Below are 12,400 nucleotides of genomic sequence, written 5' to 3'. Positions count from 1 at the left end.
CCAGAATGATCTTTCCCTATTTGTGAATTCTGCCCTTTTTGCAGAGCTTGCCTAGCCAGCCTAATTCATAAGTGCAACCCTGGCTATCCTTAGAATTATGGATACACAAATAGCTCAACTTTCAATGTGAAACAAGAAAGGATCAGTAGCAGCAGAAAGGAAGGAGAAGAAGGGGTCACTGCAAGGAGAGCTGTACAGTAGGAGGCTGCCTGCTGCACTGCACCATGTAGGGCCGGCACCACCTGTGTCCTCCTCATGTATAGACACTGTGGGTACACCTACATGCACACACATCCTCAGATAGCTTATATAGTACTATAGAATCCAGTTGAGAACCAAGATTCACTTCCAGGCAGAAAAGTATGGCCTCTTTTCAGCACTCTCTGGTTCCTTTCAGAAGCAATGCCACCCCCTTGCTAATGCTCACTGATGCCCATCATGATCTAGCTCCACCCATCAAAAGATGGTCTAAGCAGGCCCTTGATATAATGGAATAATATATTAACACATATGTTTCTATGCATCTTCATGAGTTATGCTAGCTTCTATAACAAGCAATTCCAAAATGTCAGCAGCTTAAAAAATTAAAGGTTTATTTGTTGCTCACACCACAGTACAAAAAGGTAGGGGATCTTCCCCTGGCAGATCTCCTCCAAGTAGTGGCTCAGAAATAATAGTTACTTTCATCTTTGTTATGCCACCCTCTTCCACAGATGGCATCCATTTTCACCAAGGTAAGGGAAGAGAAGACATGGATGATAATACAGGAGATTCTATGGCCAGGGTTAGGAGTTACCGACATCATTCGTGTCCACATTTGACGGCCCCTTAATAACTGCAAGGAAGGTTTCAAATGTATTTTTCTTCTGAGCACAGGAGAATGAAACATGATGAATGACCATACAGTCTTTTATACAATTCCCCCTTCTGATCATCAATTATTCATTTTAATGTTCCTCCCACAGTCTCTTCTGGTCACTGCATCAAGTTCAGAATCCTGTATTTCTGGGAAAAGCACAGTCCTATCCCCCCATGCTGAATATGACTAACCTAGTTCCTCCCATAAATGTACTGAAAAGACAAGTTTTCTGTCCCCACATGCATGTTCCCTATACAGTGGTGTAATAGAGGCAGGATAACTGCAATAAACACTCCCATTTGGAAAGAGGAAGAATATGAGTCACACAATAGGCAATGGTCTGTTTCAATTCTGAAGTTCTGCTAGATACATGGAGGCAATTCTTTGCCTGGCTTTTATTCTACTCTCTGGGAGAAATTCCCTGTCACTTGTTCTCCATGGCCCCTGGCTATACTTCTGTATGGCCTTTTTGCCCATTATCCTCATGAGTCACATCTGATGGGGATGTTTCAGAACATGGCCTCCTTGGAGGCTACAGAGCATTTGAAGCCCTACTTGCTGTTCATGGAAAGTAGTGACCTGTCTTGGTATGTGTTCCCTAAAAATCAGACTCTTGTACAAAGACTCAGGTACAGGAACTTTATCTGGGAATTGATCTCAAGAAGCACTATGAACAGCAGAGAAGTAATACATGTGAAGAAAGAAAGCCAGTAAGGGGAGCCTTCGTGACTAGGTTATCACTTAGATAAGCTAGAGTTCAAAACCTCTGGAGATGCTCCAGAAGACTATATGAAAAATGATTTCCCTGAGAGATGCAGAAGCCAAGGTATTAATATATCCCAAATCTCCTGTCCCTTGCTGGTTTAAAGTTACTCCTGGGACACTAACTCCAAGTAGTCCTGTAGCCAGCAAAGTCTACCAGAGCAGAGACATAGACACATGTCTGTTGTATCCTAGAATAAGCAGCAGGACATAGATGGTGCAATGACAACATCTGCTACAGGCCCAAAAGTTACTTAAGACAAAAAGTCAAAGACTGCTTTAGTCTGGATTTACTGTTTCTTTGGCAATACAATTCCCTCAATGACTTAATAGATTTCCAATATATTTGCTATGAGCTGCTAAATGCTTCCAACTTTCTTTCTGAGATATATTTCTTAAATCAGCTTTATTACTTTGCTTTCTCACCTCATACCTCTCTGGCAATTTAACACAGAGAATGGGGTAATCTTCCATATCAACAAACAATCAGGATAAATTAGGTAACGGTCAGCTAAGGAAAGGTGACACTTAATCTAATCTTTTCCCTGAGCTACTGTACTTCACTCAACTAACAATTTTTTGAACCCAACTTTTCCTCTTTAGGATTATAAAACAGCTTACCAAATAAACATTTCTGTAGTCCATCGATTCCCTTTCATTTATGCTTACAAATCAGCCAATTCTTTCCTGAACCCAACTCTTTGGGTAGTACCTTGAAAAATACAGCCTATAATAGCAAGCCAACACTAATGCTCTGATTCATTTCAACCATCTCTTCTTAGAGCTGCAGGCTGAGGAGGGACCAGTTCTGACTTCCAATTTATTTGCAGGGGGACAGTTTTACTCAATATTTTGCCACTGCATTACATGGACAGCCATCTTTGAAGACTCTAATGTCAGTCTTCTCACTACTTACCTTGCAACAGTTAAGTCAACACCACCCAATTTAGATTTTTAATAGCAGTGCTCCCCTTCTGATATAAATGTCTGCATTAGGACAGATAACCTTAGCTACTCAAACAACTGCAAAATCCCAAATGTTTAACACTAAAAAAGGTATGTTTGTCATTTATACACAGTCTATTTTGAATGGGCAGCTCTCCTTGGAGGCTCTACTTTCAGTGAGGACTCAAAGATTCAGAGCCCTTCCCTTGTGTAATGGTGCCATCTCTAATATAACTTTTTGAATCACTAAGGTTAAAAAAAAAACAGAGCTAGGAAGATCAAGCAGGAGATTTTAAGTCCAGGCCTGGAAGTGGTAGGCATCCTTCCACTGACATTTCCTTAGCCTCACTCTAATGGAACAGAGGTTGCTAATGTAATTTGACACGTACCCAGAAAGAAGAAACAAGGGTTCATCCAGTTTGACTCCAGCATTATGACTGTTGATTCTAATTTGTTACCACTCCCAAGGAGGACCAAATATGAAATAAAGAAATTAATGTCTTGCAATAAAATTCCATATTGAATAAGACTAGATATGGAAGGCGAGGGGTTCCTTCATATTGTCTGAATCACACTACCATCACATGGCTTCTCACTCAATATTTAAGACTGTTCCTATATTAACTATATTCTCCCTGGGAAGTAAACAACCAAGAATGGAGCAGAGATGCTCACTCATTTTGGTGATCTGTCTTGAAGTGATGGCACATACTGCTTTGTTTCACTAATCTCCTAATGTGAAAACCTTGCCAATCCCCTTAGTAATAGACATATATACAAAAATGTCTTTTTTTACTTTCCTATAGACACCTTCGTTACAACTGATACTCAACAGTATATAATATTGAAAACCTTGGAGAACAAAGTATCCACCTCTGATGTCACCTTTTACCAAATACCTTTCTCCTGAAAAAAAAAAAAAAAAAGTTAGTCTTTATGTGTCAATATGCATGAGAAAGTATGTGGGCTAAGGAAAAATGGTAGAACATGCACCCCAGAGAGTAAGAGTTAGCCCAGGACCCAATTAGGATTTTAAGAAAGACATAATAGATGCATTTAACTTAAGTGAATTTAACTATTCACGTTCAAGATTCAGTTTAGATTACAAAATGCTGTAAAATTATACTTTGCATATGTACTATTTTAATATGCTCTTTAATGTTTTTTATATGGTCCTGTATATACAAAACCATCTATATTATACTTCCTGAGGAATAAAAGATTGTTTAAGCATAATTTTGATGATGCAATTTTTGCCAGTGCTGTCTTGTGAATCGAATGCCCTAGGAAGATATTAATAAAACCTTGTAGTAATCTCATTTCTGCACATTACCCACCATCTGACTCAGCCTCCCTGTATTCTCAGCATATTTCCTCTTTGCTGGTTCATCTTCTGTCATGATCCTTGTGCCCCTTGGTAACAAGCATCACTTTTTGGATAATCCTTCTGTTTGATAGCCTGATTTTGACTTTCTGTAAAACAATGTACTAGCAGACACTTGTACTCTGCCAAATGTTTTCTAAGACAGCCATTTCCTATGAAATAAGATCTCATTTATGCAGAGATCTTGATTTGCACATCAGACGCAGTTCCAGAATTCACAAGCAATCATGACAATCAGCTTAGGCGAGTACTGATAGAAGAACAACCACTCCTTTGCTACTGCTGCATAGTTCTCCTCAGCCACTCAATTCTTGTCCATTTTGGTCTCTACCGCAATTGTTTATGTCCCCAATATATCTTAACACAAACTTCTTTTGCTAGAAGCAGCCTGTTTCCTCAGCAAGAATGCATTTGACCAAAGAGTTTCCGCTCCAGTTATAGCTTCACTGGGGAGTATGAAGACTTTGTCCCTTTTGAATCAAGAAAAACTCACAATCGTTATAACAACAATAGCCACCACTAGAGTGTTTACTATGTGCCAGACACTATGCTGAGTTCCTTGTATATTAACTCAATCATCACAACAATCGCATGAGGTAAGTATTATCATCTCTATTTTATGAATGCTGACATCAAAGAAGTTCAATAATTTGCCCAAGGACATGATCCCTATAGTAGTGAAGCTGGGATTTGAACCCAGACAGTGTGGCTCCAGAGTCTGTGCTCTTACACTTTTCCTCTCTTATAGAAGATTCTAGTTTTATCTGTCAGTAAATAATGTCCAGTTTGTAGTAGCCATAGGATTGCTGTCAGCAATGACAAAAATAGAAGGAAATTAGCATTTTACCTGGAAAAAAAAAAAACTTTCTTTCAAGATTGATACTTTCTGGATTTTTAGACCTGAATAAGTCCTAGGATGTTTTCACATTGATTAACTGAGGATGATCACTTAGTCCAGCATTATTATTTCAAAAATTACTTACAGCTATTTACTCTGGCAGAAAATCAGTAGGAGTTGTCATTACTTAAATCTTGTTGCCAGAGCACTACACTCATGGAGCTATTGCCTGAGTGGGTGCTCAATGAGGGAAGACAGCTATTCAATCACCTGGACCCCAGAAAACAGAAGTGAAAAATGCAACGCTGTGTAAGACTAGGTCACAATAGATATGCAATTAACCTTGGACATCTATCCCTTGAATTGAGTTGTGTCTGTACAATGCCAGAAAAAAAATCTGTTAATTTTCTTATTCAAATCAGTCAAAAACTCAAAGTATAAAATTACTGACAAGTAGCTTATTTAGTAGCATATAAATATGTGTATATATATACATATACTCAACAAAAAAGTTTATTAACAAGACTTTGCAACCATTTATTGTGATGTTTAATGAATTAAAGAAACCTGGCATAAATTGCAATAGGCAGCTTCATGTGTCATTGTTACATGTCTGGGTCCCTTCATCACATCATTTGTTGGTAGAGGGAAACACCTCACAAACCAGAAGTTTTATAACAAGAAGTGCCCAATTATGGAGAAAGTAAAGTAAAAACAAAAAAAGACTGTGACCTGACTTTAAGTCCTTACTATTTAGGAGGCAATTATGAGGGTATACTGTATTTAGGCTTCTGGTCTCCTCTTCCTGAAACCTGCCCTTGGGAGAGTACTAGAACTCCCACCAGCAGGGTTCAAAGACAGGGAACAGTAGGCGGTTGACTGTGTAATAGAACCTGAAGGATATGACAGGTGTGTTTGCCCCAAGATATCTGCCCTACTTTTCACCCTTACCCTCCCTCATCATGTAATTTCCACTTCTTGCCTTTTTTCTTTTCTTAGTCAAAGTCATGCCTGCAGATGGACTCTATTAAAATAAATCTGTTACTTATAAGACATTATATTTTAACTCAGTAATGGTCACTTACGCAGTGACCCACTATTTACTTAGCAGACCAGCTAACATGTTTCCTGGCATAACTCAGGGTTCTGAGGGAATGCAACACTAGGCAGGCATATTTTACTAGGGAGAGGAGGGGAGAAAGAACAGAGGAAGTCATAGGGGTCATCCTGAATGTACAGTGCTGAGCATGCGCATTGCTGCGGAAAGAAGGCAGTCAGGATGCAGAAGACAGCTCCAAACAGAGCCACTGGAAGTGACTCAGCTAATTTGGTAGGGGTGAGGGAGGATCCTGCTCCTCTCTGCTAGATCACAGAGGAAGAAAGAAGAAAACATGAACCAATATATAATTTGCGAAACTAATTAAAAAGTTTTATTGGGAAAGAGATCAGAATATGAAAACCAAAAATGGTCAAAATTCATTATCTTCAGATCATCTATTATTTTCATCTTCATGAACGTATTCGTTTCCTAGGGCTGCCATAAAAAATTACCACAAATTGAGTGCCTTAAAACAACAGGAATTTATTCTCACAGTCCTGGAGGACAGAAGTCCAAAATCAAGATGTCAGGAGAGTTATACTTCCTCTGAGGCTCTGGGAAACAATCTGTTCCATGCCTCTCTCTTATCTTTTGGTGTTGCAATCCTTGGCATTCCTCAGCTTGCAGACAAATTAAGTACTCCAATCTCCGTCTCCATCATCAGGTGACATTCTTCTTGTGTGTTCCTCTCTCTGTCTCTTCTCTTCTTATGAAGACACCTGTTGTTAGAATAGGGCCCACTCTAATCCAGTATGACAACATCTTCACTTGATTACATCTTTACAGATGCCATTTTCCTATAAGGTCACATTCACAGGTACTGAGGGTTAGGACATCCACACATCTTTTTGGAAGACACAACTCAACCCACAACAACAGTCTCTTTCCAAAGAGAAACAAGACTTCAAACTTAGTGCTCATTCTTCCCAGGGCCTTCCCACAATTCAGACGGGATCATTCACTGAAGGAATGGTGATCACTCAACTGAAGGAGGCAGTTGAGGAAATTTCTATCACTGTGATTAGGAGACTGAACAGCTCCTAGAAATTTAAGATCATATTCTTATTGTGTTCTTCCACTTGGAGCTTTACTAGCATCAGCATTTCCATAAAGTTTTCAGAGTTTTGTCCTTGGCTATAATCCAATACATAAGCACAACACTAAAGCATTGGCAATAGAGCATAAAGGACCTACTGTTGCAATGAGGAGTGGCAGCTCAGGAATAAGGAGGAAAGAGAGGAGCTAATCTCAGGGGCAAAGTAAATTGCACACTAAATCAGTGATACCCATAATACTAAACAAAGGGAGGCTTAAAAGACAGGTTATTGACTTTTGTTTTTCTTTTAAAAAAGGTAGGTTCTGAACAGGACCACAACCTGGGATAGCAACTAGATATAATTAACATGTAAACTATAGTTTTGATTCTATAATTTTTTCTGTCTCCAGCCTTTCCTATACACACACCCAAATTCCAAGCAAGGCAAGGAAACTAATTAATAGATCCATCACTGAATAAGTGAAACTGAAGCTATCCATGGCATCCATTGAAAATGGGCCAGCATGTATACACCTACATATCCGTGCCAACCATAATCAGCTGAAATGAATCAGAGTCTACCATCCCTCAACATTTAGGATGTCAGCCATTAATAATGGAAGTTTCAGGATAATGCTCTTAAATGAAATTGGGACACTATTAAAATCAAGATTGGCTGTTAACAGTGCAGTTTCATCACACCCAAATTAGAATCCTTGAGAAACTTCAGAGGTCTTAGGAGTAAGAATAATTGCTCAACTCTTTAAAATTGAATAGAAAATGACTTGGGGCTTTAATATCTGAAACTATATTAAATGATAATACTGCATAAATTTGGACTGTCCCCTCACTTTCAATAAAGCTGACCTTGAAACTTTTTATTTACAAACTCATCTAAGCTAAGACCATGGCAATTAAGCCTTGAACTGTTTTTTATGGTTGCATTGTCAAAAAGACAGCAAAAATGTATTGAATACCTACTACAGGCCACACAGTGTTCTAGAAGCTGGTGATTCAAAAGTAAATAAGGCAATGTCCTTACTCCATGAAGATTACAAAGTAGCAGGGTGAGATAGATGAGCATGCCTTGGTTCAGAAACAGGCGTCCTACTGGGTATAAAGAGATTTTTGGGTTTGGGCTTTTTTCCTACTACATAAGTATTTTAATATGACAGCTACTTGTAGTAACTAGACTTTTTTCTGGATCTAAACATCCTTTTTAAAATTATCTTTTATTATACTTTTAAGTTCTGGGATACATGTGCAGAACATGCAGTTTTGTTACATAGGTATACACGAGCCATGGTGGTTTGCTGCACCCATCAACCCATCATCTACATTAGGTATTTCTCCTAATGCTATCCCTCCCCTAGCTCCCCACTCCCTGAGAGGCCCCAGTGTGTGATGTTCCCTTCCCTGTGCCCATGTGTTCTCATTGTTCAACTCCCACTTATGAGTGAGAACATGCGGTGTTTGGTTTTCTGTTCCTGTGTTAGTTTGCTCAGAATGATGGGAATGCTTTTACGCTATTGGTGGGAGTGTAAATCAGTTCAACCATTGTGGAAGACAGTGTGGTGATTCCTCAAGGATCTAGAACCAGAAATATCATTTGACCCAGCAATCCCATTACTGAGTAGATACCCAAAGGATTATAAATCATTCTATTATAAAGACACAAGCACACATATGTTTACTGCAGCACTATTTACAGTGGCAAAGGCTTGGAACCAACCCAAATATCCATCAATGATAGACTGGATAAAGAAAATGTGGCACATATATACCATGGAATACTATGCAGCCATAAAAAAGGATGAGTTCATGTCCTTTGCAGGGACATGGATGAAGCTGGAAACATCCTTTTATAGACACCATAGAAATAAGTATAAAGAGGTTACAATGTATTTTACGAACTATACTGGAAGGCCTGAAAACTTCTGCGTTATAAGGTAAAAAATTCTGAAATGTATTTTCCAAAATTTATTATTTACTTTATTTGATAATAAGAAAAAAATTAGCAGTATGCAAAATGAGGAGAGTCATAAGCTACAATAAAAGCAGACCTGTGGACTAGTCCTTCCCAAGTTCCATCACTTGGCTTTATTTTCATAATCTGCGACATTGGGGGTTAATTTTATCTACCATTTTTAATGCATTATTCAGATATTACTGAATTATTCTGAGTAGCTTTGTATCTTCCAAAAGCTTAGTTGAAATTTTAATTTTTCAAATAATTTTAGAACTATTTTTAAAATATAGTAAAGCAAAAGGCACAGTAAAATGATATAGCCCATTGGAAACTACTAACAGAAAATTTATGCCTGTAGGTTAACATATACTTGCACGAGCCTCTTAATGATCTCTGGGCATATATTTGAAGTTCTCGAAATTGGATTATTGATGAGGAAAGTTGTAGCTCTGACCTGTCCTTTCAATAAATTTGTTCCTGCCTATATGCACTTTGTGAAGAATGATTTGAAGAAGTTAGTTACTTCAACTTTGCAGTTTGAGCAACTACTTTAACACAAACCTGCTGGGCTCTATTAACGGCAGCTTAGACTCAACTAGATCCATTTGGGGTAGATTCTATTCAGAATCAGTATAACAGCTGTGCAGTAACAAGTACGCCTAACATATTTTATAATACCATAATATAGGTAGTTTTAACATTTTCTCTAACTTTTGTAAGTTTATTGTCTTCCTTGTATGTCCATGATGAAGAATGCAGATATGTTAGATATTGATAAGAATTCCAATTTATAAAGAAAATTAACCATTGTTCCACTTTCAAGTTCCAGGTCAGTTTATTTGAAGAAAATCCTGAGGTTTCAAGATGAGCTGTTCAAATCATTTACCATTTGCACTTATTTACTAGTGTGAATTAGAATTTTTTCAATATCATGCAAGCAATGCAAAACACAAAAATAAAATTGAAGATTGAGACTGCATTTATATCATCTACAACCCAGAGTTCACATTTTTGTACTCATTAAAACAGTGTCATTTTTCTCATTAATTCAGCTTTATACAAAATAAATGTTACAAATATGAACTTCTAAAATGTTAGAAATATGAACTTCTAAAACAGTTACACTGTTCTCATCTCTTTTATACATAGAGTTTTTACATGATACAGATTTAGAAAGAAGTTGGTCATTTTATGAAAATGTTTTACAATTCTTCTTGTCAGGGGTTGTTTCTTTTCAAGAAACAGAAACCTACTCAAGCTAGCTCAAAGTAAATTTTCACAATTTTCAGACTAATATTATTGGAAAAAAAAGCAATTCAATTCACTTGCTCAAAATATCCTTAGCATGACCTTCAAGGCCCTACATAATAAACCCACTACATCTCTCTCTGATCTGAAGTTCCACTAAGCTCCTCCTGGCTTCTTGTGCACTAGCCCCAGTGATCTTCTTGCTGTCCCATGGCACCACCCTCGTTTAAGTCTTGGCATTTCCTGTTATCTCTACTTGGAAGTCTCCTTCTCCAGCTATCACAGTAGCCCATCTCCTCACTGCCTTCATCTGACAAGTATCAACTTAGAGACACACTTTGGCCAGCCAATAAGAACACTATCACTCTCACATCCATTCCTTGATCACTCTCTAACTTTTTAGTCTTCTGTAGTTTTCTTCAAAGCACTTCTAATATTCTCTATCTCTTTCTCTCCATATATTACTTTATTTTTTCTTACTTTTTCCTTCTTTTCCTTTCTTCTTTATTTCATTTTCCTCTTCTAAAGTATAAGCTCCATGACAAAGGCAGGAACTTTATCTTATTTACCACAGTATCTGTAGAACCTAGAATAGTATTGACACAGAGTAGTAGCTCAGTGATTATTTGTTGAATGAACAAATAAATGAATGAATGGAGAGCCAGGACACTCAGCCAAGTTACAGAAGGAGTGAAAACAGAAATTCAGAAACTTACATGACTTCTTTCATCTGTTGTAAGGTCTAAGCCTCTCTCCCACTCCCTCTCCTCACTTCTCACCTCTCTCTTTCTCTCTCTTTTAGTTGGTCAATTGAAATTTCTGTTTCCTTCTCCAGGCTTGCCTTTTTTGTTTATTAGTCAATGTGCACACAGCTGAAAATTACCACTAGACTCAACATGACCTGCAGTTCAATTGATCATCTTTCTCTCGCTATAATTTTGTCTTCTAGTTCAAATTCCCAAATGAGATAAAGCATTTGGCTCAGCTCAACCCCGAGATTGACTGAATCTTTGGTCACCAAATGAGGTTGCAGGGACTCAATATCACATGGAACCAACATAGCCTTCTAGGCCCACCACTTCAGCAGGTGCTGTCAAAGATATTGACAACAACTCAAAAGGAATGGAGGAGGTTTCTGCTAGACTCAAACAGTGTCTCCTTAGAAAACCAAAACAAAACACTGAGTAAAGTGAAAAATGATTTCAGATAGTCCTGTCTCACTTTAGTATCTTAATATCATGATAGAGAAGTTAAATATACTTTAACAAGTTTATCATATTGTTTCCTTTTTACTTTTTATTCTTAGGATTCTTTGAATTGCAAGTCACTGAAACCCCAATCCAAATATGCTTTAAGAAAAATAAAATCTACTGACTCACACAAAGAAGACAGAGATATTCTAGATTCAATGAAGGATTGATCTAGAGCTTGAATAATTTTACCCAAGAGTTTCTGGTTTTCTTTTTGATTTTGTCCTTACCATTTCTCAACTTGATGTCCTTAGTGTTTTCACGGTTTCAGACCGGCTGCCAGAATCCAAGTAGTCCTCAAAAGTACTAATGGATTGACTTGGCTCACACTGAATTATCTACAGGTGTTAAAGGAACGTGATATGTTGATTGGTGCAGGCTTTGGTCACATGTTCTACCCCTAGAATTAGGAATACAATCAACTGAATGAGGTCCACATGAGCTTAGACTGGGGCGCGGAGATTCCACCACCAGAAAACCTGGATGCTAAACACCACAGCCAGTTCCTACCATCCTTGATGTGGCATTCAACTTAGTGAGACTGAAAGTAATTTCATACCAGGTGAAAGCTTCTAATCTATAATTTTAATTTAATTTCAATTTTTGCTCTGCCAACTTTATGAAAATATTGACTATTAAAACCAAACTATTTTTTTCAATAGTCTATAGATAAAACATCATTACACTTCATATTTATGCTATATGCTTTACTTTTGGCTGAACGGCCAATTCTACCAATCTACCCTCAGTAAAGTGCCCACAAGACCCTATTCTCTAGACACGTACATCAGGAGGGGAAGTGAACATTTAATCAATTAATATTTGCTGGCTAATGCTTTGACATTTACAAAGTCTGGGGCACATCTGCATGAAACTCTAAAATAAAATTGAGAAAGTGATTAAGAATAAGGCAATGAAAAGAAGCCAACTGGATTTAAGAAACAGATGCATTTCTTAGCCATTATGAGATCTGAAATGATGTTCATTGTCTCCGCAGTTTGTGAAAACCT

Source organism: Rhinopithecus roxellana, chromosome 3, assembly GCF_007565055.1.
Source record: "Rhinopithecus roxellana isolate Shanxi Qingling chromosome 3, ASM756505v1, whole genome shotgun sequence".
Lineage (NCBI taxonomy): Eukaryota > Metazoa > Chordata > Mammalia > Primates > Cercopithecidae > Rhinopithecus > Rhinopithecus roxellana.
This window is presented reverse-complemented; position numbering follows the sequence as displayed.